Source organism: Equus asinus, chromosome 17 (assembly GCF_041296235.1).
Source record: "Equus asinus isolate D_3611 breed Donkey chromosome 17, EquAss-T2T_v2, whole genome shotgun sequence".
Taxonomy (NCBI): domain Eukaryota; kingdom Metazoa; phylum Chordata; class Mammalia; order Perissodactyla; family Equidae; genus Equus; species Equus asinus.
Genome location: NC_091806.1, coordinates 6,000,015 through 6,025,292, shown reverse-complemented (window position 1 = coordinate 6,025,292; position 25,278 = coordinate 6,000,015).

Below are 25,278 nucleotides of genomic sequence, written 5' to 3'. Positions count from 1 at the left end.
CCTGAGAACCTGGGGCGGCCACCACTCACAGACCATGGTGTGCCTGTCTTCTCATTGCACATGGCTGTTCCCTGGGCAGGCCACAGGGACATGCCTGAAGGCCCCACTATAGCTTAGCACACAGCTGAAAGGCCCAAGCAGGGTTGTCTCTCTCCCTGGCAAGGAGTCCAAGCTGGAGCTGGAGGAGATTCTGGTCCCCAGGAAGATGCCCATCAGCCCCCGGAGAGCTGGCTGACTGTCTGCTACCTCCTGCCCAGACTGGATGCTAAGGCCTTGGCTCCAGCCCAATTTTACAGTGTCCACTTAGCCAGGTGGAGGAAAGAAACGAAGCACGGGTACATAGGAGTCTACGATGCACCCTGGATGCAGTGTAAAAATGTACTGAAGATCTTCCAGTGGAAGATCAGCCATCACAAGTAAAGCAAACTCTTTAAGAGGATTCAGTTCCTGAAGCAGAAGAGTTGGTTCACAACCATGGGAGTTTCCCCAGGTGAAATCTGGAACTGGCCCCTGGACACAGAGGAGAAGGAGAGAGCAAAGGAAGTGGCAAACCAACCCAGATTGGCAGGTGACAGTTTTCACAAGCAAGGGAACTTACATACGAGGCTTCTCTTGGGTGGCTGCAAGATGAGTGGATCTCTGCACTCCCCACCAGGATCTTAAAGTTTCTATAGAGGCCTTAACTGAGTTCAGCCACATGTACCATCCAGACAGTCTCAACGACACCTTAGTCTCTCAAGGCTATGTCCTTGAAATTGACTCTGGCTGTAGGAATGGTGGGCAGAACATACATTCCAAGGACAAGAGGGAGATGACCTTCTGATTGTCTGTGTTCAGCATGTGGGTCAGCCTACAGTCACATCCTCTTGATGACCTCTTCCAACACTCCACCCCTTGTGACTGGCTATTATGATTTTTTCCTCCTTCTTTCACTATGTGCCCTGAATGGTCAGCAGGGGGTTTCACTGGCATGGAGGGGCCTGGTTTGTTGGCCATCGGGCTGCATTGGTGGCAGACACCACAGCAACTGCATAGGGACATGCAAGAGAAAACACAGACTAAGACAATGATTTTCAAATTAACTAACAATTTTTCTACCAAGAGCCCCATGATCTGAACCACTGATTTATGAAGTCCCCTAGAATGGGGGTTGAATCACTCAAGGCATTCACTTGTGTCTTCATGTGGTTTTAATAAAGATGATGCATTAGCAGACTCATCAGGTATGAACACACAACACTGTGTGGATAATGGCACAGGTGCCTCCTTGTGATGCAGTAGTAATATACTCAGGCTTTCTATTTTGGAAGAGAGTTTTTCTCACTAGAGACATTTCAGCATTCAGTAAGGACTGGCTTTGCTGGCTATCACTTAAGGCTTACAGGGTGAATTTAGTAAGGGCTTCTATGTGTGCTATGATGTCCTCCGGGCCACCAGAGGGAGCAATGGCAGTGGCCAAATGATCATACCAGTGGAAAACAGAACAAGCCCACCTGGCCTTGAGGAGAGGGAGGTTCGCGGCTTTAGGAATTTGACCTGGTTGTGCATACCATACGTGTTGGCCAGGGGTAACAGCTTTGTCAAGTGTGAGGAGATGGACTAGGGGCAGGATATGTCAGACCAGGACCCCCATTTTCTCCCCTCTTTTAATGGTGCATGCATGTTCCATGCCAGATACAGTGCATTTCAACAAGTCCAGCTTACAGCAGGACAATGGGATCCAGGTGGGGACTGAGTAATTCCCCTTCACCCAGGGGTGCAAAGTAATTTATTCATCGCGGTGATGATGCATTGCAGATTCTAGTAGATAACTCCTTTCCCAGGTGCGATGGGGCCTAATGTTCTCAGCAGCACAGTGCATTGATCCATGGTGAGAGTTGAGGCAATGGCTGTCTTCCATATCTTTAATGCATTTGCTGTCTCAGCAGGAGTCCCCAGTCTGACATATGAGGCAACAGGCCCTACTGGTTGATCATTTAAATGTGTTAAAGCCTGATTGTGCTTTAGTCCACCAAGCCAAGGTGGTTTTACCTGCTAGTAATTTGATCAGCTGCTTTAGTATTCCATTCTTCCTATCAACCCTGCTGCTTGCAGGTTATAGGGAGATGGAACCTCCATTCAATGTCATGTTCTTTTGCCAAGTATCACATATCATGACCTTTGAAATGTGACTCCTGATCACTGCCTATTCAAGGAGGCTATCCGTACAAGGTATTCAGCTTTTCTAGTACCCTAGTGGTGGCAGCCTGGTGTGCATGGTGACAAGGGAAAGCTTGGGTTAGACCAGATACACCGTCCACACAAACAAAAGCAAATTTAGAACCCTCACTTGGAGGGAAGAGGCCAATATAATCAATGTGCCAATCCCTCACTAGTTGGAAACTCCAATGGAGGGCCCCGACTCCTTTGGCAGCTGCCTAGGATATTGTTTACAAGACATGAGACATGCTGTTACTGTATTAACCAAGTTACTATTTCAAGGGCAATCCAGTATCCTTAGCAATATGCCACCTCATCTGGGCACTATGGTGGCCACTCTCTCTCTACACCCAATTTGTTGTATCCCCTGAAGTGTCAGTCACTAAGGCTCAAACCAGAGCTAGGTCATTAGCTTCCTGATTTCCAGGAGTTATTAGCACCTTATGCGACCAAGACATAGATGACAGTGAGGATTGTTTCAGGCTCTTGAAGGTGAATCTAAATGTCTTTCCACGTATCCTGACCCCAGAAGAGCTTATTCAAGATCATCCACCCCTTGGCTTCCCATTGTTTAAGCCATAGGGTTAATCCATTTAGAACAACCCAACTGTCAGTGCAAAGGGTTAATGGCCAGGGCTTGTGAGTGGTTACCTGCCAAACTGCTCTGAATTCAGCCCACTGGCTGCTGCAGTTCATTCTTGTTTCCCTCCAGATGGTGTCAGTGTTGGACTGAATAGCGACTGCAGTCCAGCTGGAAGGGTTGCCTTGACTAGACCCATCTGTATAGCAGGCATCAGTGGGAATTTGCCCCTGCTTCCTCTTTACAGGTGGCAGAGGCCGCCACAGGAATAAGGGTGAGAGCATCTGGAAGATTTACATACTCTTCAGGGCCTAGTAGCCCCTGCATTTCTAGAGACAGTGGGCTGGTGGACAGGGTCCTCCTCTGCTGAAAATAAGCAAGCTACTTAGTCAACGTGGGAGTTTGAACCATGGCAGAGGTGGGTCAGTAGAACATATTCTCAACCCACACCTTGATAGGAAGGAAGTTCTTACCACCATATGCTGTTGCTTAGTGAGAGGCTCTATCTGGAGGGGCACTGTGTACACTGCTGGGAGCTCTTGGTCTATGGGGGTGTATTGGGTTTCTGCCCCCTTCAGAGCTGGGATGAAAATCCTAAGGGTACTCTGTCCTTCTGTTGTGTCTGCCATAGTGCCAAAGCCATACCTACTGGAGTCACAGACACATCTAACTCAAATGATAGCCTTGCTTGGGAGATGCCCAGAGCTTTTAAACTGCTTCACTAGGATTTTTGCCTTCTCAAAGGCAGCTTGTTGCTCGGATATCCAGTCCCACGTGTGTCCTTTCTTTACCAAGTGGTATGAGGATGGAAGCACTGTGCCAGGTGGGGGATAAAAGTCCTCCAAAACCCCAAAATCCTTACAAAAGCTTGCACCTCTTTCATGTTCCTAGGGGTTGGGTGGGCTTGCACCTTGTCCATCACAGCTGCTGAGAGAGCATACATCTTACCTGACCATACAACTCCCCGCAACTTTAGTGTGGTGCCTGGGCTTTGAATTTTCGGTGGGTTCACCACCCAACCTCTCCCTGGTAGCTGTTCCAGCAAAGTTTGTAGAGTGTCCTGCAGCAGAGGCAAATCTTCACGTGTTAACGTTATATCATCAATGTAATGGGCCCATTTCACTGATGTGGGGAAGGAGAAGAGGGACAGATCTTGAGTACCATCCCATGACATATCGTAGGACTGTGCAGTAGCCTTGGAGAAGCACTTGGAAGGTCCACTGTTGCCCCTCTCACGTGACAGCAAATTGATCTTGTGACACAGCTTCCAGGGGTATATGAAAAAAGCATTTGCTAAATTCAGTACAGCATGCTACATTCCCAGGACCATGGCCAAGGTATCTAAGATGGTGACAATGTCAGGCACAGCCACATGGATGGAGGGCACCGCCTTGTTCAATTCTTGGTAGTCCACGGTCATCTGCTGTGAGCCATCTGTCTTTTCTACTGGCCATACCAGGCTATTGAAAGCAGGGCATACAATACCCACTTGGTGCAGTTCTTGTATAGTTTCTCCTATTTCCTTATGTCCCCCCAAGAAATTTATATTATTTCAAAGTTACCACACTTCCTGGGGGTGGTAGACTTAGTGGTGTTGGTGGTGTCCTTCAGGACAGGTTTGATTAACCCAGAGGCAGAATTCACCAATAAAGATTTGCAAAGTTTAGCCTCATAGGATATTGATGCTCCATATGTTCTTTGGTACTGAAGAGACAAAAACATTATATTCTCATGGAGGAGAATGCCTAATCTGCACTTTCAGAGGGACCTTCCTGACCATAACCATTTGCTCTCCACAACTATCGATAGTGCTGAGGGGGCCCGAGAACTTCTGAGGGCTACAATGTATTAGAGTACATTCAGCTCCAGTATTGACCAGACCCCTTACCTTTTATTTATTTTCGGGGGACCAGTGAATAGTGAGCTCAACAGGAGGCCTCCAGTGACCTCCAAGGTCTCCCTTGGAGGCAATCTTGGCTTACATCCTAGACCTGGAGAGTGAGAGGCACCCACCCCAAAGATGACTGTATGCCTAAGGCCTCTGATGGAACAGGTGGCGCGTCAGGGACAGTGGGGCAGGTGGGGCGGGTCTGAACAGTTGTTCAGGTTTTAGGGCTTTCCACAGATGGATCAACCCAGTGTTGAGTTGTCGGTCTATCTTTTCAGGTGGGGTCCCAGCAGCAATGACGTCAAACAACATTTACTTCTAGGTTATTTTTACTGGACCTTTTACAGCCTTTCTTTTCTCTTGAAATTTTTTGATTTTCCTCGAGTTAATAATTATTTCATATTTTTTAATGTAATTAATGTCCCATGTACCCATTACTTTTTTTTCTTAACCTTCCTTTAGAAATCTCAAACGTCACATAATAATTTTAAGAAATGTAAAGACAAACATAACAATCTATCAGTTTCTATTTTTTTTTAAGTTTTTTAGGCAATGCTCCCACAGCTCTTATCCTGGGACTCCCTTTTACAACTGTCTTCTGTAGGACTCTGCTTTCGGGATCCTGTCATTTCACCTTTGTAGGTTTATTATTTCATTTTGCTAAAGTACAATCTCAAATAGCTACATAAGAAAAGTTTCTAACATTGAACAGAAAATCCATCAGAGGAACCCCTACAGGTAGTAAACATATAAAAACTCAACCAAACTAGTAATCAGTGAAATACAAACAGAGGTACCATCGTTTCACATCATTTCAAATTGGCACGAAGTTAAAAATGCTAACACCAGATGCATACACAACTGATGGGAGTATGAAAAAACAGTTACTTTTGAAAGCAATTTGATATTATCTATAAAATTTAGAATGTCGTGATTATGATGCAAAATAAGACAGCCACAAAAAAGAAATGCTCGGCATGTCCATGGAGGGAGGATAGGTAAAGAAATTTTGGTACATTTTTAGGTTGGAATACTATACAACAATTTTAACTAGCATGCCAGATTTACAAGCAACATGGAAAACTCTGAAAATATGTTTGATTAAAAAATCAAGTTGCGGGGGATCTATCATGCGTATCATGTACATATGTTAAATAACCTGTAGAATAAAATCATTTTCGGATATACTGTATATGATGGATTATAGTGTATATGTGTATATTTGTATATGTACTTGTATATATGCACATGTGAATGATGAGTTCAGGCTAGTTCTGATCTCTGGGGAAGAAGGATGGATAAGAAAGAGATTGAGAAGTGTTGTATAGAGGAATTCAACTGAATGTGTAATTTTATTTTAAAAAGGAAATACGGCAAAACTTGGATACATGACAAATCTGAGTGATAGATGCACAGACGTTCACTACGGAATTCTCTATACTTGCTTGAAAAATATTTTAAAAGAAAGCTTGTGTCGGAGGCATGCTTTGAATATTTGCCCATCAGAATATGTCCTTATTTTTCCTTAAAACTTGATTGATGATGTACCCCTGAAGAAAATTCTTAACAGAAAATCATTTTCCCACCTCACTATAAAGCATCTCTCCACTGTTTTCCAGCGTTGTTGCTGAGAATTCCTTAACGGCTTCTCAAAATTTGCTGTACATTTATTTGAACCTGGTGTTTTGTGTTGGAGAGACATAATTTGGGTAATTAATTTAACAAATACGTTTAGAATTTCTAATTCTTCATGAATTAATATTGGTAATATAGAATTTTCAGAAAAGTTAACAGGAGTTTTTAAAAAGTTTTTACAAATTTATCATCATAAGTTTGTTTGTAGCTTTGCCTCGGTTTGTTAATTCTGTTCTATTTGTATTTGTGTAACTTTTTGCATTTTTAATACTATTTATCGGCATCTTTTATCTCCTTTTCTGTTACCAACAATCATCAATCTTATGCCTTGGTTTCTTTGCTTCTCTTAGCTTGCTTACTTTTTTCTCTTCATGTCTTTTTTGTCACTCTGATAGTTTGGAAGCTGTAGCTATCTCTGTTCTCTTTCTCTATCTACGTATGCATCTCTATACAAAGATAGTACTTTTATGTATATATAACATATATGTATACTTACCACTATATATATGTTATATATATTTAGCATTCATAATTAATATGTTTTTATTTCAAAAATCTACAGTTAAGTATTTCTTTTCTCCTCCAGATATCACCATGTTTTAAATACAAACTGAACGATATTCTTTTTTATTTTAAAGTTTAGTTTTAACGTTTTCTGGACACAAAACATTAGCTATTTTTTCAGTTTATAGTTAATTCTATTTGCCGATATATTGTCAGTCTGTTCACAATTTTTATTGGTATCTCTTCTCTTCCCTCTGGGTTCACATTTGTTGAAGAATTAGCTTTAATACTTTATTTAGTCTGTAAGTTGTGAACTCTCTTAGTCTTTGTGTATTTGAAACTGTCTACATTTTGCCATCACTCTTGGATGATAATTTCATTTGGTATTAAATTTTAGATTGTCGGAGATTTTCTCAGAATTTTGAAGATATGCTCTAGTAGCTTCTGAAATATATTTTTGCTTAAAAAGAGCCTAGGATTAGGCCATTTACTATTATGTTTTAGTCATTAATGTTCTGAAATTTGTCAACAATATATCTGCCTGTTAATTAATATTTTTCATGTTCAGTATTCAGTGTTCATTTATAATTTGAAGATTCATGGATAACTCTTGGTTGCTATGTCTTCAAGATTTCTTTACAAAATTTTCTCCATTTTTTATCCACATGTGTGGACAAATTGGTCTATCATCCATTGTTGTCTAACCCTCTTCCATATTTTTTATATTTTTTTCTCCATAATGCAGTCTCGGTGAATCAACACTACATGAAATTTCACTATTTTTCTAATTAATAGTATCCCATGTAATTTTTATTCTATTTCAATATTTCATTTTCATGATTGTACTTTTTAATCTCTAAAATTTCTTTTGTCTTTTTGTCTACACTTTCTGGAATCATTTATGCCTGTTTTGATTTCATAATTGCTTATTCCTTTTTTCCCAGTTACTCATAAGGGAAAAACCAGGCAGCAAGTATGGAATAATAAAACAAGACTTTAATCTACTTGTGCTTTAATGAGGAGATAAGTCTTCTGACTGGTTATGGAATAAAAATAACCCTTTGCAGAAACACAAATGTCACTATAATTTTTGGATATGAGTTCTGTGCAGGGGTAAAATAAAGCACCAAGAGAATTTTCTGACCTTTATTATTAGTATTTGTCCAATCAGATTTATCCTTCTTCTTGAAAATCATCTCTCTAAAGAAAATTATCCATTTACAAGCTGTTACTGGACCTTCATGATGCTGAAATAGGGGTTTAAAAGAGTTGCAGTGAAAAAATTATGAACTGAAAGAGAATGCAAAGAAGAAACTAGCGAATGGAGAAAAAGTTATCTAGAGAAGTTAAGATTATTGTTTTTTGTCAGTCTCAGCTTATTAATAACCAATGTTGTGGTTAGACTGGCTCTTGTGGTTCTTATTATGATTGTAAGACACCCTTCCGCAATAACTATCAGAAAACTAAAAAAATGAAGGTGTGCTACTCACAGGACCTGGAAATTACACAGCACACCTGGGACCGCACAGTGAGGTCACAGATGAGAGAGAAAGAGAACAACTGGGCCTGGGATTCTGCTTGTATTGGGGTCAAGAGTAGGGGTCTATGGTTTTGCTGGGCTCACTCTTTATTGATAAATTTAAAACATACAAGCAGGAATTTAAGCACAAGATGAAAAAAAAAGGTTGCCTAAATGGTCAGTTGTTGAAATAAACCAAGATCTCTGAAACAAAGGAGCCTCAGTGGGGAGAGGCAGCCTGGATCTTTATATCTAGTTGTGTGGCTGGAAGTGTGTTTATTAGAGATAGCCCTCTTGAAGTAGATGCCTCTTTGGAATGAATGCCTTGGCAATCAAACTTAAGTCAGGCACTTGCATTACAGAAAAGAAACGAACACACAAAGAACTGTCAGGCCTTACACTACAATTATGCATATTACAAGAGACTAAGGAAAAGGGAGAGAACAAAAAAATCATGGGCTACTTGTGCGAGGGAACTTTAGGAGTTTGGTTTACGAGATGCTCAAAAGAGAATTGGAGAGAAAAGGAATGAGGGTTTTAAAATATTTGTTGAAGATTATAAATCAAATATTATTTAATAATTCAAAATGCAGATAAATAATGGACTTACTATTCATTTATTTTTGCCTGTGAACTGAGTTTTAGATGTACCTTGGGTATAAACGGAGCTTTAAATATACCTTACAGACAGTGGGCCACAGGAGCCTTGGGTATTATTAGGGTTATGTTATTAAATGTTCCTTATCACTATGGTAACTTAAGGTATTATAGTTTAATCATTTATTGCTCAACATTAATCTGGCTCCTAATGATGCAACAGAAACTATGAAACATAATACTACTTACGATTCTGATTTTCATTTGAGATTATCTGAGCAGCATTTTCTTTCTCTCTGTATCTACCTATCTATCTGCATCTATCTATCTATCTATCCACATAGATATCTACATATCTACCTATCTATAACTCCATATTTTTAATTTACTTCAGACATAAAATTATGGACAATTCATCCTGAGTGATACGTAAGTGCTTATGTCCTATTTACACAGAGTTTAACCATAAATTGTGTCGAAAAGTTAGCTCAGCCAACTTCTCTACTCATCATAGGATCCTTCCTGATAGCTATTCCACTTACTCTATCGAAATGTGTGTTAAAATTTTGATGAAGATGCTGAAAGGAACGAAAACAATGAAATAATAGAGAAAAATGGCAAGAGAGGGGGATAGTTGTGATGTTCTACTAAGATGTTTTGGTCTGAGATGACTTCTCTAAAGAGATAACTTTCAGACTGTGACCAGAATGATGGAAGGGAGCCAGCACTGAGACAATGGCGAGAAACGTGTTCCAGGAAAAGGAGACGATACATCCAAGGAAAAGGAAGTTTGTTATATTTGAGGAACTAACGAGAGGCTAGTGTAGCAGCAATAGGATAGAGAGGCCTGGAATGAGCCTGGAGAGGGAGATGCTGCACAGAGCATCTCTTAGGTTAAGTTTAGGGTTTTTAAAAATATTATAATTATTTTATTATAAGTGTACCAGGGAATCACTGGAGCGTTTTACATAGATAGAAGTTACTGTGGAGAAATTAAGGTTAGTCAGTAGTCTTTCAGTTTGGCAAAAACACCAAATGGCTGGAATTCAAGATTCCTGGATGCAAATTCTGGCTTTAGTTGAATGATTAAGTCATTCAAATATGATAATACTCGTTTTCTCCATTTTTAAAGTTAGAGGTTACATTGGATGGTATCTAATTTCTTGTGACAGGAGAGGATGGTGAAGTTGGTCAGTAATTCGCTCATCTGATGAAATGATCCACCTTTGAAAGACCAGAGCAGTTATGAAAGAGTTTCTTACTCTCTTTCGAGGAGTTATTTCAAGGGGTTGTTCTTTCTTGGGCTATCACTCCAAACAATGTTCAGTATTTGGATTAACTTTTTAACAAACAGCTACCTAATGCAACAAACAATTTACACTTTAAGCTTTCTATAAATAAAAGAAAGTAAATAAATATCTATTGGGAGATGAGTAAAAGGAATTTAAGTTAAGACTTGAATATATGGGGTGGGTAGGTTATTCTTAAGGTTCCTTTGAATTCTGAGTTTCTTTGTTGTAGAGTCATTTCCTCTAACCATTATCTCTGTTCTATCGACTTATGGCACCAATATTTGGATATGGCATCTTGGATTTAGCATCTTAAAAATGCTAATTGAGGTTTTAAATTAGCACAGGTGCTGGGAAAGCAAGTGTGGGTTATTTCCCAGCCATGCTGGAATCTAATGAAAGCTATAAGCCCATACTGAGAAGTATGCAAATATATTTGTATAAAATTTCATGGATTCACAAACTCTTTGACGTCTTTTCATGGACCCTCCACATGCAAGGCATGTAGAGTGAATAAGAACCAGGAATAGGTACCTTACATGTATAATCTGTGATTTTCAAGACTGGCTTCTACCCTAATTTTAATAGTTGTAATTAAAGTAAAGGTATATTCTGTTAATTTTTCCTTCATACTGTAACTGTGCAAATATTAAAAGTGCTGCTAAGAGGAAGAAAGTGGAAAAACAAAGAGATAATTCAAATATAGGATTTTTTGACAGCCCAGAAATGTTAGCACAGCTCGTTTTAAACATAGGTTAAATTCTTTTCTTACCCACCATATTGCCTGAAAGATCCTTTTCTTATACCTGGCTGAAAGTGATTGAAATGTACAGATATGAATCTGTCTGTTTTTAATTTTTCTTTAAGATTGATGTTATCAATATGCAAAATCCCCTTTGGAAGGCAGAAATCAAAAAGATAGTCACCAGTTTCTCTCCCAAGGTAAATGTCTATATTTACAGCTGTACTTGTTTTTTCATATTTGTCTCTGCCATCTTTTATGTGCAGTTGAGCCATCACACTTTCAGCTTGATAACTAAATTTGAAAGATATAGTGTTGAAAGTATTTAGGGTTGCAGTGAAGTATGGTAAGGTAGCAACAGACTGCTAGCACTCTTTCTAGTTTCTTCAGAAGAAGGGATTAAATATACAAAGTACTGCAGTTTATAGTAATACATGTGTTAACGCACTATAATTCTCAGAACAACTCACTGGGCTTGTCGTTATTGCCATTGACCTTGGACATCAAATGTAAACTCTACGAATTTCAGTATCCTCATCTGAAAAGTGAGGGCAATCACACCTCAGGGGGTTGTTCGAAAGATTATAATGAGATAACAAATCTCTTGCTGACCAGCAGATACCCATTATTGCTCCTTAGCCACTGAGAAATTTCCACAATTCAACTCAAAGTTAGGTTCTTCCGTGGAGAGCAAGCTGAGATCATTTGAGAGCACATGAATGGTGAGCCACATGTGGGAAGCCAACAAAAGCAAGTGACAGTGAAGTCAAAGCAGACTCAGCTTCACCTGCTATTAATATGTTACCAGGGATTTACAGGTGCTCCAGGAGCAATGTCCCCATGTTGATGACTCTCATGTGTCCTTAGGGAATGGAGATGGTTTGTGGGCATAAATGTTACAGAAGATCAGGTTGGAGACAGAGCTCCAGATAAAGTAAAGAGTATGCAGGAAAATGCCCGCTATACCATCTGAAAACGTTTTATTTAGAGCCAAGGTTTTGAAATATATAGATATCGGTTACTTAATATATCCTATTTGATTCATTAGTCGTATCTTCTTTACATTTTAGAATCTATGGTATTCAAGATAGTCAGCTGTAGAGTAGTTTAGGAGCATCCTTTGCAATGAAATCAGAGTATTTTATTTCACTTCACAAATTTCAGAATTCTTTGTACCAAAATCGTATTATTCTTTTTCACCACATTCTAAATAGTTTCAAAATTTCTTGTCTCTGACTTGTCAGGACTCAATGTTGAATGGATAGTCGATGTCTTAATTATGAAATGGCATAATTATGCTTTACTATAATAAAAACAAAAGAAATAAATACTAATAAAATAGATCTTTTTGCACACTTATTAACTTCATGTAAAGAGCACACTCACTGTGCCACTTCTGTTTTTCCTTCAGCGTATCTGTTCATGTTCCTATCAAAATATAGAACAGAAATGCTAGCAGCACTTCAGATAAGAGGCTTTGCACTCAGGACTGGATCCAGCTCAATCTTTTACCACCTTTGACTTTGGGCAAATAACTCGAATTCTGTGAACCTCAGTTTACTCGAGTATAAGAAGGGAGAAAATACGTTCCTTGCAAAATTTTGATATAGATTTGAGATAATGTATGTAAAGTGTTTAGCATATAGTAGTCATGAAGTAAATAATAGTCCCTCCTGTTATGACTATTATTATTTTTGCTTATTGGTAGTATATACAGAAACCACTGAGATATCCCTCAACTCTGAGAATGAGAATTTGAAACTGCTTTGTAAAGCATATCATCTAAATACTAGTTTCTAAATAGAGATGATGAGATTTTCCGGGTTCTTATTTTTTCATGAAAAAAGTACTCCTAGGCTAAAGCTAGAGCAGAAAAAAAAAAAGGATATAAGTATTTAAGAGAAAAGAACATGCAGAGAGGACAGAGGTTTCCAATAGAACAGTGATTTTCTCTTGGGGAGCGTTAGTTCCTTGTGAAAGTCTGTGGTTCCCACTTCCTGTAGGTAGTGCTCCTCTTCGCCTCATCAGTGTTGGATTTGGCCACGTGACTTCCTTTCACCAATGGAAGTGAACTTGCACAGAAACTTTTGGAGCCATAGTGTATTTCCATTACCCTTTTGCTTCTGCCCTGTGCTATAAGAATACACGTGTCCCATTTGGGGTTGTCCCTTCAAGTTTTAGGTCTCAAACTGCAAAGACATGTGGAACGAAGCTGCAAACCATCTCCAGCCTGGTACAGAGTTAGAATTTATGAGTCACAACAGACAAGCAGTCTATATGTAATGTGAACAAGAAATAATCTTTTATTTCTCTAAATCACTAAGATTTGGGGAGTTGTTTATTATAGTAAAGCTGACAGATGGATCTGCAGAGCAATTGAATGTACTGACCTCACCCATCACACATTTATATATTAATGTGGTCTCTGCTTCCCTTCCAACCACCTGCCAATCATCTACACCCAGCCAGACATAGGTTTTCAAATATATATCAAATGATATGTTTCCTCTATGTAAAATTCTCCAATGGCCTCTGAGTACACTCAGAATAACATAATTGTTTTGGTTTTTTTTTAGTGAGAAAGATTTACCCTGAGCTAACATCAGTTGCCAATCTATCTCTTTCTTTGTTTGAAGATTAGCCCTGAGCTAACATTCATGCCAATCTTCCTCCATTTCATATGTGGGATTCCTCCACAGCATGGCTGATGAGTGGAGTAGGTCCGTGTCCAGATCCAAACCTTCAAAACTGGGCCACTGTATTGGAATGTGCAGAATTTTCACCACTCAGCCACAGGTTGGCACCCACCGCATAAGTTTTTAAAAATCCTGAACTTAGCCTAGGAGGTGCTGTAATCATGAACTTTCTCCCTCTCCAGGCTCATTGCATGTGTCTCTATCCTATTGCTATGTTAGACTCTTTTTAGTTCTGCAAGTATGACAAATTCTTCCTTTTCTTTGGATATATGGTCTCTTTTTCCTGGAGCATGTTTCTCCTCATTGTCTCAGTGCTGGCTCCCTTTCATCATTCTCCTCATAGTTGGAAAGTCCCCTCTTCAAAGGAGCCATTTCAAACCACACTACCTCAGTAGATCATCCATTTCCCCTCCATCTCTATCATTATTCTCTATCATTTATTACTTTTGTTTCTTATGTTATCTTCATCACAATTTTAATACTATTCTCACTACAAACAGTAATAGCCAGTATATATTGAATACTTATATGTTTCAAGCACTATTTTAAGTGAATAACTTAGAATAAAACATGATGTAGGTATGATTTTAAAGAAGGGGAAACTGAGCCATGGTGACTACGTATGAATTTGTTCACTACTCTGGATTATAAGACACGTGAGGGTAGGAGCCATGATGATATTTTTCACTGCTTAGACTCAGCATCTATTATAAAGTTGGCTATGGAAGAGGAACCCAGAAAGAACTTTTGAATTTTCTAAATTAAGTATTGAGTTTCTCACTTGTTATTTACAAAGAGATCGTCTTAGACTCCGATGCTTAAGATCCTTGGTAATTCTATTTCTCACTTTCAATCAATACATTAAAACACTGTTATGAAGATAAGTCTCTAAACAGCTTTGCAATAGCTCTTTCTTTGATGACAAATGTCTTATACTGTCCAACACAGTAGCCAGTAGCTATACGTGGCATAGCTATTGAGCACTTGAAGTGGGACTAGTGCAATTGAGGATTTAAATCACTAATTTTATTTGATTTTAATTAATTTAAATTTAAATGGTAACATATGGATAGTGGCTACCATATTGGGGAACACAGCTCTAGACGGTATGTGCGAAAGACCAGCTACAACATCTAAGGGGCCCTTCAACTTCCAACTGTAAGTTTCTTGAACAACAGAGTGAGAAATGTTTACTATGGAGCCTGTTGATTTTTCTCTCTAAATAACTACATCACAATGATGGAACATTTAATTATGCATTCATTTGGGAGCTCCCTATGTGCAAGAGGGAAAAGGGAACAATTTCCAAAAAGAGGGAACAGCATATGCAAGAATCCTAGAGGTAAGTAAGAGTATGGCAACTGAGAGAGGGTCAGTACGATGAGAACATGAGTGGTACTTAAATTACCAAGGGCAAGTTTGCAAAGGGAACTAGAGTTCAGTTAGTAGGGTCTTATGCCATAGAAAGAGTTGTTGTTATTATTATTATTATGTTAATTATGAATGCAGAAGAAAGCCATTTTGGAATTTTAAGCAGGGATGCAGCACAAGCTCTTGTTTGTTATTACTAAATCCCTCTTCTTGCTATTTGGAGAAAGAATTGCAGAGCAGCATAACACGAATGGGAAACGTTAGGAGACTGAAAATATGGTAGTAACAGATGTTGGAAGCTGGAATTTAAGGGGTAGGAGTGGAGATGAGATAAAGTGTTAAAGATTCAAAATTCATGACTGACACAACTTGCTGGGCCAAAGAAGATTCTTTTTAAAATTTCCACTTAGAGAGTGTTCATCAAGAAACACCTAAATAAAGAAGGAAAGTAAAAATAAGTAAAGTAGTAAGTAGATAAATAAGTTTCTTTGTTCTAAGTGGCAGTAGAAATGCCCTTGGATGCATTTGGAAGTATCACTGTGAGGAAATCATACTTAGTTTTTACTTAAAATTATTAATCCAAAGAGTCCAGTGACTTGAAATTGTGCTGGTTTTACAAATCACTCCTAAGACAGAATTTCATTTAAAGGTTACATTTTTCAAGATTGTTTCCTATCAAAATTAACCGAGGGCCAGCCTGCTGGCGCAGTGGTTAAGTTTGCCTTGTTCTACTTCAGCGGCCTGGGGTTCACTGGTTCAGATCCCTGGTGTGGACCTACTCATTGCTTGTCAAGCCATGCTGTGGCAGGCAGCCCACATATAAAGTAGAGGAAGATGGGCACGGATGTTAGCTCAGGGCCAGTCTTCCTCAGCAAAAAGAGGAGGATTGGCAGCAGATGTTCGCTCAAGGTTAATCTTCTTCTTCAAAAAATTAATAGAAAATTTTGGTGATAAAAAAACAATCTCTGAGCTCTTCGGACTACGTGATTTTTTGGAGTCAGTTATTTTTCTCCCAATCCTTTCTTACAGAGATTTTTGCATTTTCAAAAGCAATCAGCTGTTTTGGGGCATCTGTTTCATCTGAAAAATAAAAGCATTGTGTTCGAGGGTCTCTGAAATATTTTCTATGTCACATCCTTGTGAGTGCTGCGAATAACAGTGTGTTAATCAGGACCAATAAGCTATTTTTCACCAAATTTCTAAAGGAAGACAGACATTTGTTTCTATCTGGCTACAGGTCTTTAAATCTGATGGGAATGGTAGATTAGTGTATAAGGCCAAGTGTGTTTGTATGAAACAGCCCAACTCTGCCACTAATATATCAAACATACACGCAAAAATCAATCTATCACCCTGGGACACCATAGTGCGCTGCCTGCTAATGTAATTCATAGAGAGAGCAATAAATAATATGACTGAATCAACATTATGCAATTTTCTATCTCCCTCTGACTGTCCAATGTATCTTGGCATAATTTTTTTAAATTAAGGAGCATATTTCTTATGAGCATGCCCAATGTATATGGACACGTTCACATAATTCTGTCACATTATTCATTAAGACAGAAATGTTTTAGACACTACGTGCCAGGCGCTATTCTGATAATGAAAGGATAATTGATGCAGTTCTCACAGAGCTTACGTTCTTAAGAATACTATGTAAATCCAAAATAAATATGCCTTTATAAGAAAAGTTAAGTATTCTGTATCAGGCACTAACAATTTCAAGTAACTTAGGCATTCACTTGTCAAAAAGTTATTTAATTTTCCAGAGAATCAGTATGATAACTGGAAAGTAAGTGAGATCTAAAGTCAAAACTAAGATATGACCCCAGAGACTCATTTCATTTGTATTCATTTACTTTATTATGTCACTATAAAGCATACAAATGTCATTTCCTAATAAAAAATTTCCCCATTTTTAGTCAATATTAGTTTTGTGTCCTGACAAGACACCAAAAAGAAATATCAAAACTGTTTATAATGTGATGAAAGAGAATAATATGATGCTGATGTGGAAATATCTGCCTAAAATTTTACAAGTGAAATAAAATACTGATCTCATTGTAGAGTGTGCTCCGAAGTCACTCTACGACTGGCTATCTCTAAATACAGGTATTTTACAAAGTATTAAGATATGATTAAACAATCAAATAAGATAGAGTTAAATAGTTGGTCTACACATTTCAAACCACTGGGTCTAAAATGAGAATTCTTCAGATGGTTAAGTTGGGCTTTGTACTGAATGTTGTTTACTTTACCTGGAGCTCTGTCTCCAACCTGATCCTCTGTTACACTTATGCCTCCACACCACCTCCATTCCCTAAGGACACATGAGAGTCTTCGCCATTGAGTGTCTGCTCCTGGAACACCTATGAATCCCTAGTAACACATTAGACATGTGTCCTTAAAGAGCAGATGAAGCTGAGTCTGCTTTGACTTCACTGTCATCTGCTTTTGTTGGCTGCCCACACGTGGCTCATCATTCATATGCTCTCAAATGATCTCAGCTTGCTCTCCACGGAAGACCCTAACTTTGAGTCCAATAGTCCATACATGGTGATCACAGGGAGTAATATGCAGGTCAATAAGTGGTTTGAAACCAGCTCTCACTAATCATACCTAATTCAATATTTCAGACGCGATTTGTTAGGTTATTGTGGTATTGTTTGGGTATAAGAGAAAGAATATTTTAGGGCGCTCTCACAAGATGAATAATGTGGCTGAATCCTTTGGAAGAAAATGATTATATGGCAGTCAAATATCCTTGTAAACACTAATGACAGACAACTGGCAAACATACTTTCCAGTAGGTACTATCTGGAGGACCCTATCCTAGGAGATGCTTTACTGGGATGTACCTGCTCTGTCTAGCATGGCTTATGGGAAACAAATATAGAATCTGAATTTATGAGACATGGTTCCTTAGAAAATGTCCCTTAAACAAGGTAGCTATCTGAAGATAACAGAGAAGTTTTATGAAGTAAATGGCTCTTGCTGTGGTCTGAATATTGAAATCCTAATGCCCGGTACGGTGGCATTAATAGATGGAGACTTTGAGAGGTGATGAGGTCATTGTTCTGGGTAAGAAAATGGTTGGTTGAGTCAGGAGTTCTGAATCCCTAACTTCTTATTTAATAGTCCTGCCTCGCCAATACATAAGGCAGGTGATTCAGGGAATCAATAAGGGATGACCAAGGATGAAACTAGGTCGTTCCTCGGAATGTTTTAGCTGCATCTAATATGCTAGAGAAGATACAGAGAGTAAAACAGACCAAGGAAGACTGGGAGGCTAGCTAACACCTTCTTTTCAATTCAGACTCTAGAGTCCAGCCAGGCACAATTTACATTCCTATGGAACAGGCATAGGATACATTTACTGTTTTGCCAAAGTGCTATTTTCTTTTTCGAGGGAATCGCCTTATCTAGTGAGGTGGGACTTCAACTTGCTACCCACTAAGTGCAAGTTCATGCTACACATTGATGGGATCATGATCATCTCCTCAGAGGGAGTTAAGGACTGTAGTTGCCAATATGCCTATTGGAGGGCGGTTGATAACTCTGGCTAAAATTTTAGAGCTAGCCAGTTTATGAAATTCCTGGCACTTACCTGAGCTGGAACAACGAAAAGACATTCCTCATCACTGGAAACAATAAGTTAAAATTTCTCACAATGCTTGCTAATAAAGTGAGAAACTTAGGGACAGAGAGGGCTAACTGAGTTCTGGCAAAGTCATATTTCTAATTGAAGAATCCTATTGGCTCCTTTCATAATCTCCAGAAAGAAACCTTTATTGAAATGGGACTCTGAACAAAGAGTCATTACAAGATTGTCAGAGGCAGTGGCACAGGCAGCCCACTGAACTTTCTGATTTTTGTAAAATTCTAGGACAATGGTTTTGGGGTGGAGCTGAAGAGGAGTTTTAGCACGCCTGCTGTTGTTATCAGCTTTGAGAGTGGTTTGGGTCCAAACCAGAAATAGGTTGAAAGTGGAGATGATAGTAAACAGAAGGAATGCTCATAAATTGGTGTGATCTCAGTGAGGGGCGCAGCCATGCCAGGTCCAGGAGAGCACCACAGAGTAAGAAAATAATACTCTTAATTATACCTCTCAGATTTAGCACTGAATAATGGCTGATGCTGGGAGAAACCTTCAGACCTGTTTTCTCTGGAGAGAGGAAATTGAGGTCCTGCTGATTTCCAAACAATGCATGAAAGCTTTACCTGGATAATTTGGAGGAAGAAATGTGATTGCTCAACTGGTCTGTAGTTGACTTCAGTCATCATTCAGTTTGCAATTTGTAGGCTATAAGTGAAAGGACTAATCAAATAATCACTCTAATGAAATTATACACGTCGGCAACCTGGGAGAAAGCTTGTACTTCACATAAGGAAGACTATTGAATATCCTAATCACTGTGGGATTGGATGTCTTTAAAGATCAGTAGCTGCCCAGAGAGCCAAAGAGCCAGGTGAGGGGGTGCATGGAAGGGAGGAAAATGTGAAGCCTAAGTTATGACAATATTCACTGGGCAGTGTGACTTTTGTCATTGTTCTCCAGTAACCTCTGCTACAGATAAACAGGAAAATTTCTTCCCCTATGGTGCAACTGCTTGGGATTCCACAAGAAAAAGGAAGAACACCTTGTCTCTGCCATGTGGGGGGCAAAGAGATGGGGCTGCATAAGATCTATCTGGAAACTGGTATCTGTAAAACATATGTTAGTGAATACCGAATTTCACATGCAAAAGGGATTCTACTCATCACCTTGTCACTCAGAATGTGTGGTATATAGGAAGAGCCTTTCCTGTTGGGAAAAATATGGAGAGTTTTAACGTAATTGTAATTGATATATGTTGTAATAAGCGTTAATCGCTCTACCACCATTATGTAGTCCAACAAAGAGATTGTACATTTATACCTTCAGGTTAAAAATATTGGGAGAGTCTGATCTCAAACTCCAATTAATATAATACCCACAGAAACCAAATAAACGAAATAGGAAGTGAACATAGCCTTAGAAATACTACACAGAAAAATGCTTTCATCAACACATATGAAAGATTCATGAACATGTGGATAATGGAGAAAAAAAAACCCTAATTGATCTACTAAGAGAAAAAAAAAAACTGTGAAAGAATATGATTATACTTCACATATTTTATAAAAAGAAATCCCTAATTGCAATTGAATGATTCAAATACTGGTCGTTAGTAGGATGTTAGGGAACTTTTGTCTTTTGCAAGAAATATTGCAGAAAGATGAAAGGCATTTCACAAATATGGGGCAAGTAGAAGCTGACCAAAATCAGAAGTGGATTGGAAAGGAAATGGTCGAGAAGTGGTTCTGCAATCTGGTCCTTGTACTCATGGAAAGAAAGAATGTGTCCTTAGTAAACAGACTAAGGACAAACCTCCTGGGAAACACACAAACAGTATTTGTCAGGAGAGTCTTCTTCGGTTGAATTATTTTACCAGGATGTACCTGCTCTATATAGGATTATTTATGATAAACACACATGGACTCTATGAATTTATGAGTATGTCTCCATGCAGAAGTTTGTGTAAGCTCTCTGAGTATCTCTAACTGTGGGGGTTTCGTGACTAAAATGGCTCGCTTCAGTGCAAGAAGAGATCACACATGTTAACCTGAGCCAGAGTGTACCTTGATGCTGCTTTGGTGGTCCTGCACTCTCCCTGTTTTGCCTATGCCTCACGATTACTTGTATCCAGGTAACTGTTAGTAATCATTGGCAAAGCCTGGGGAATATCCTTGATTTGTGTGAATCTGATCTGATGACCTGATCCTCCTGTTATTTCACCATCGGATGTTGCTTTGACCATTTTAGCCAATTTGTATCACGATTCCAGTGTAGATTCCTATTTTGCATATAAATGTGAGTTAAAAAATTGGTCAGGGCAGGGCAATTCAAAAACAAGAAAGTTATGAAAATGTTATTTGTTATTCATTCAGGCATTCACATCTGTGTGCACACACACACACACACCATGGAATCTTTGTGTCTTACTTACTTTGTGTCTGTTATCCTCTCATGTCTTTACATTAAATAGAAAGTTCTTGAACCTTCCTCTAATCTGTTACTCATATCCATTTTTCCTTCCTTCCTTTCTCTTTCTTTTATTCATTTGTTCGTTTGTTCATTATTCATCTGTCCTTCCTTCTTTCCTTTCTTCCTTGTCAGTCATCTTGGGTTTTTGTTGATTTCATGTATATATATATATATATATATATATAGCTCCTCCTGTATACCATTCTTTCTGTCAGGTCCTTGTAATAGAGTGTTTAACATGACAGACAACTTCCCTCCAGTCAGGAAATTTACATTCAGGCAGGAATTGGAAGTCAACCAACATGTTTACAACTAAGTAAATAAGATGACTTCAAACAGTGCTAAGTGTTGTACAGAATGTAAAACAGGATGAGGTAAATTAGGAGTGACCATAGGGGTGGGCAGAGCCCCTTTGGATAGGGACAAAAAAAGTCTCTGTGGAGGAAACATCTTAGCTGATGATGAATCTCGGGTAAAGCCATTCATTAATTAAGCCAGCTGCTCAAAAAAAATCTCAAGAACATATTTATAGATTCCTGGCCTCAACATCTGCATTCATTCCACGCCTAAACAGTATTATCTCTAAAGTATTTTTCAAATCCATTAATGCCTCTCAACTTCACCACCACCACCCTAAACTTCACCACCAATTTTCACCACAGACTTCACTGCCATTTTCATCTAGAAATCTTACCCCCTTCAACTCATTCTCATATTTCAATAATGAGATTGTATATATTTAACTTGTGTATACATAAACATATACATTATATATATGTACATATTTAGAAATGAACATCTGGACTTCAGAATTTCGCTTAAGAACTAAAATATCCCAATACTGTTGAATATACCAGTGTGTTCCTCCTTTCCTCACCTCTGCCTATTCCCAGAGGTAAATACTGCTTGAAATTTTGTATTTATAATTCCATTGTTTCATCAAATACATGTGTGTGTTTATAAATATACGCACATATTCATACACATATACATTCTTCGTTTAATTTGTTTTTGGGGGCATGACAAAATTAGTATCACGGTATATGTCATCCTCTCTGATTTGTTATTTTTGATGAAATTATGTTTGTCAGATTCATCAAAACTGATGAATATAACTATATTTTATTGCTGTATAATATTTTGTAAATATTGCCTATTTAATTTATTTACCATCCTGTCCAACATCTGGGTTATTGGCAGATTTATTTTTTGCTATTACAATCAATGCAATTATGAATATTTTTGCATATCTCTGGATATGTGTGCAAGAATTTCTTTTTTAGAGTGAAATTTCTGGTTGTTGGGTACATGCACAATTAACTTTATAAAACACTGTTGATTTTTTTCAAAATGATTCTACCAGGTTGCACGTCCACAAGCAAAACATAATGGTTCTTAATGCTCCATGTTTTCTTGAATACCTATATTGTCAGAATTCTTAACTTTTGCTTTGAGCAGATAAAATGATTAGTTTCTACATTTGAGTGTCCTTGATAACTACTGAAATCTTATATCTTTTCACTTTTCTATTGGTTATTTATTTTGCTTTTTTTTTTCTCTGAGATGCCTGTTCATGTCTTTTGCCCATTTTTCTGATTGATTCATAGGGATATTTCTATTTATTCTAGATACTAATTCTTTATTAGTTATATGTGTTGCAAATATTTTTTCCTAACTTGTGGATTGTCTTCATTTTCCTGTATATGCTTTTTAAGTAACACAACTTCTTAATTTTAAATGGTTGAATTTATCCTTCTTTAATATTGAAGTTTTTATTCACTGTACCTTTAAAAAAAATCTTTTCTTTCCTGAGGTTATAAAGAGAATATTCATACCATCTGAAATTGATGTTTTTGTATGACATGAGATAGGAGCTAATTCCATATTTTGTCCAGCACCATTTGTTAAATAGTTTATCCTTTTTTATTTGGCAATGTCAACTCTGCTGTTTCAAGTTATATATTGGCCAGGACTGTTGTAGGCTCAAATCCATTGAAGGTCAGTATGGATTTATTTTTTAAATCTGACTGATACAGGGAAAAATCATAAACAGAATAATGGCCTCCAAAGATGTCCAAAGCCTAAACCCTGGAACCTGTGAATACATTACCTTATATGACAAAGGGAAATTTGCAGATAAGACTAAGTTAAGGAGCTTGAGATGGGGAGATTATCCTGTGTTATCTGAGTGGACCTAATATAATCACAAGGCTTATTATAAGGGGGCAAGAGAGTCAGTAAAAGAAGATTTGCCTAAAGAAGCAGGTGTTAGGTACTGTGTTTTGAAGAAGGAGGAAGGGAACATAGCCAAAGAGTGCAAGTGGCCTCTACACACTGGAAAAGGCAAGGAAATGGAGTCTCCCATGGAGCCTCCAGAAGGAATACAGCTAACACTTTGATTTTAGTCCCAGTAGAACTCATTTCAGACTTCTGACACCCAGAATTATAATAAGTTCGTGTTGTTTTGAGCCATTACATTTGTGGTACTTTGTTACAGTAGCAACAGGAAACTAATGCAGAAGGTCAGTGGAAAGTTTTGCCAGAGAAAGTAAGTATCTTAACTTAGATTTTAACAAGAGCACTTGACTGCTATGTTGAAATAGAGTATAGAGGTCTAAGGTAGAAGTAGAGAAACCAGTTAAGGTCATCTCTCTCTTTATCATCTACCTATATATTTTCTTTCTTTTTCTTTCTTTCTTTCTTTCTTTCTTTCTTTCTTTCTTTCTTTCTTTCTTTCTTTCTTTCTTTCTTTCTTTCTTTCTTTCTTTTTCTTTCTTTCTTTCTTTCTTTCTTTCTTTCTTTCTTTCTTTCTGTCTCTCTCTCTCTCTTTCTTTCTTTCTTTCTTTTTCTTTCTTTCTTTCTTTCTTTCTTTCTTTCTTTCTTTCTTTCTTTCTTTCTTTCTTTCTTTCTTTCTTTCTTTCTTTCTTTCTTTCTTCCTTCCTTCCTTCCTTCCTTCCTTCCTTCCTTCTTCCCTCCCTCCCTCCCTCCCTCCTTCCTTCATTCCTTCCTTCCTTCCTTCCTCTCTTTCTCTCTCTCTCTCTTTCTTCCTTCCTCCCTCCCTCCCTCCCTCCCTTCCTTTCTTCCATTCCTTCTTTCCTTCCTCTCTCTCTTTCTCTCTTTCTTTTGTCTTTCTTTCCTTCTTTCTTTTTCACCTATCTGCCTACCTGCCTACCTACCTATTATCTGTCTGTTTTCTATCTAAATATCTTTTTGCTGTTTCCTTTAGCAACTAGTTCTACTTTTAGCAATCTGGACTTTTAAAATTGATTTTACTGCCTCTTTGGGTACAAACTGCCTTAGCCAAATAGGTTCTTAAAATCTATTTCTAAAAGAGCTTTTATTCTAGTCTGAAATAGGGCAATGCTATGTGTAGGTTGAGTAAACAAGCCTCCATGAGGGTATTCGAATGACTCTGGGATGATTTGGTCACCCACCCAAATCCCTTACCTCTCACATATGATGATGAAATGTCACTGGTTAATACAATAATTCTCTGTGTCTATTATTGTTTGATTCTCTGAGAAACGCAATCCTACCAGTAGAATCTCTCCAAGTGATTCTCACCCATCGTGAGAAAGATGAGGTAAGTGGATGATGAGGGATGGAGGGAAAGCTCCCCCTAGAGAGGTGTGTATCCTACTCTTCCAGATGAGGATGGAAACTACATAGTGGGTGTTAGGCTATTAACAACCAGGTAGATTTTTTTTTGCAAATTAAGAAACTGATCTCAGATTTATTTGTTTTTAAACTAAGTAAACATGAGTGTCTTTAAGGAAGAAAAGGAGGTATCTGAAGGGAACTCACACAATGCTGAGAGTTAGAAATTAAACATTGTCTACGGCCCCTGCCCTGCACCTCAGCAGAAAGTCATATAAAGAAGACATTAAAAGAAAACTAGGTGAATAATAACTTATTGAAAAACAATGTGATTCTTATCCAATACTGCAAGTGGATATTGTACAGGCATGAAGCGAGAACATCATATTTGGTCTTCTTCCTTTGATCAAATGAGTCCTCAACCCCAGGGCAGGAGAAAAAAGTGACACTGCCATTAAAAAGTAATAACATACAAGCCTCCTTTTTTCCTCCTTGGCCCACTTGAAAGTACATGTTAGGTCAAAGACTGTTACAACAGAATATTGGATCTATGCTCCTGAACAGCTTCCCTGGTTCCACTCAATGCACCAA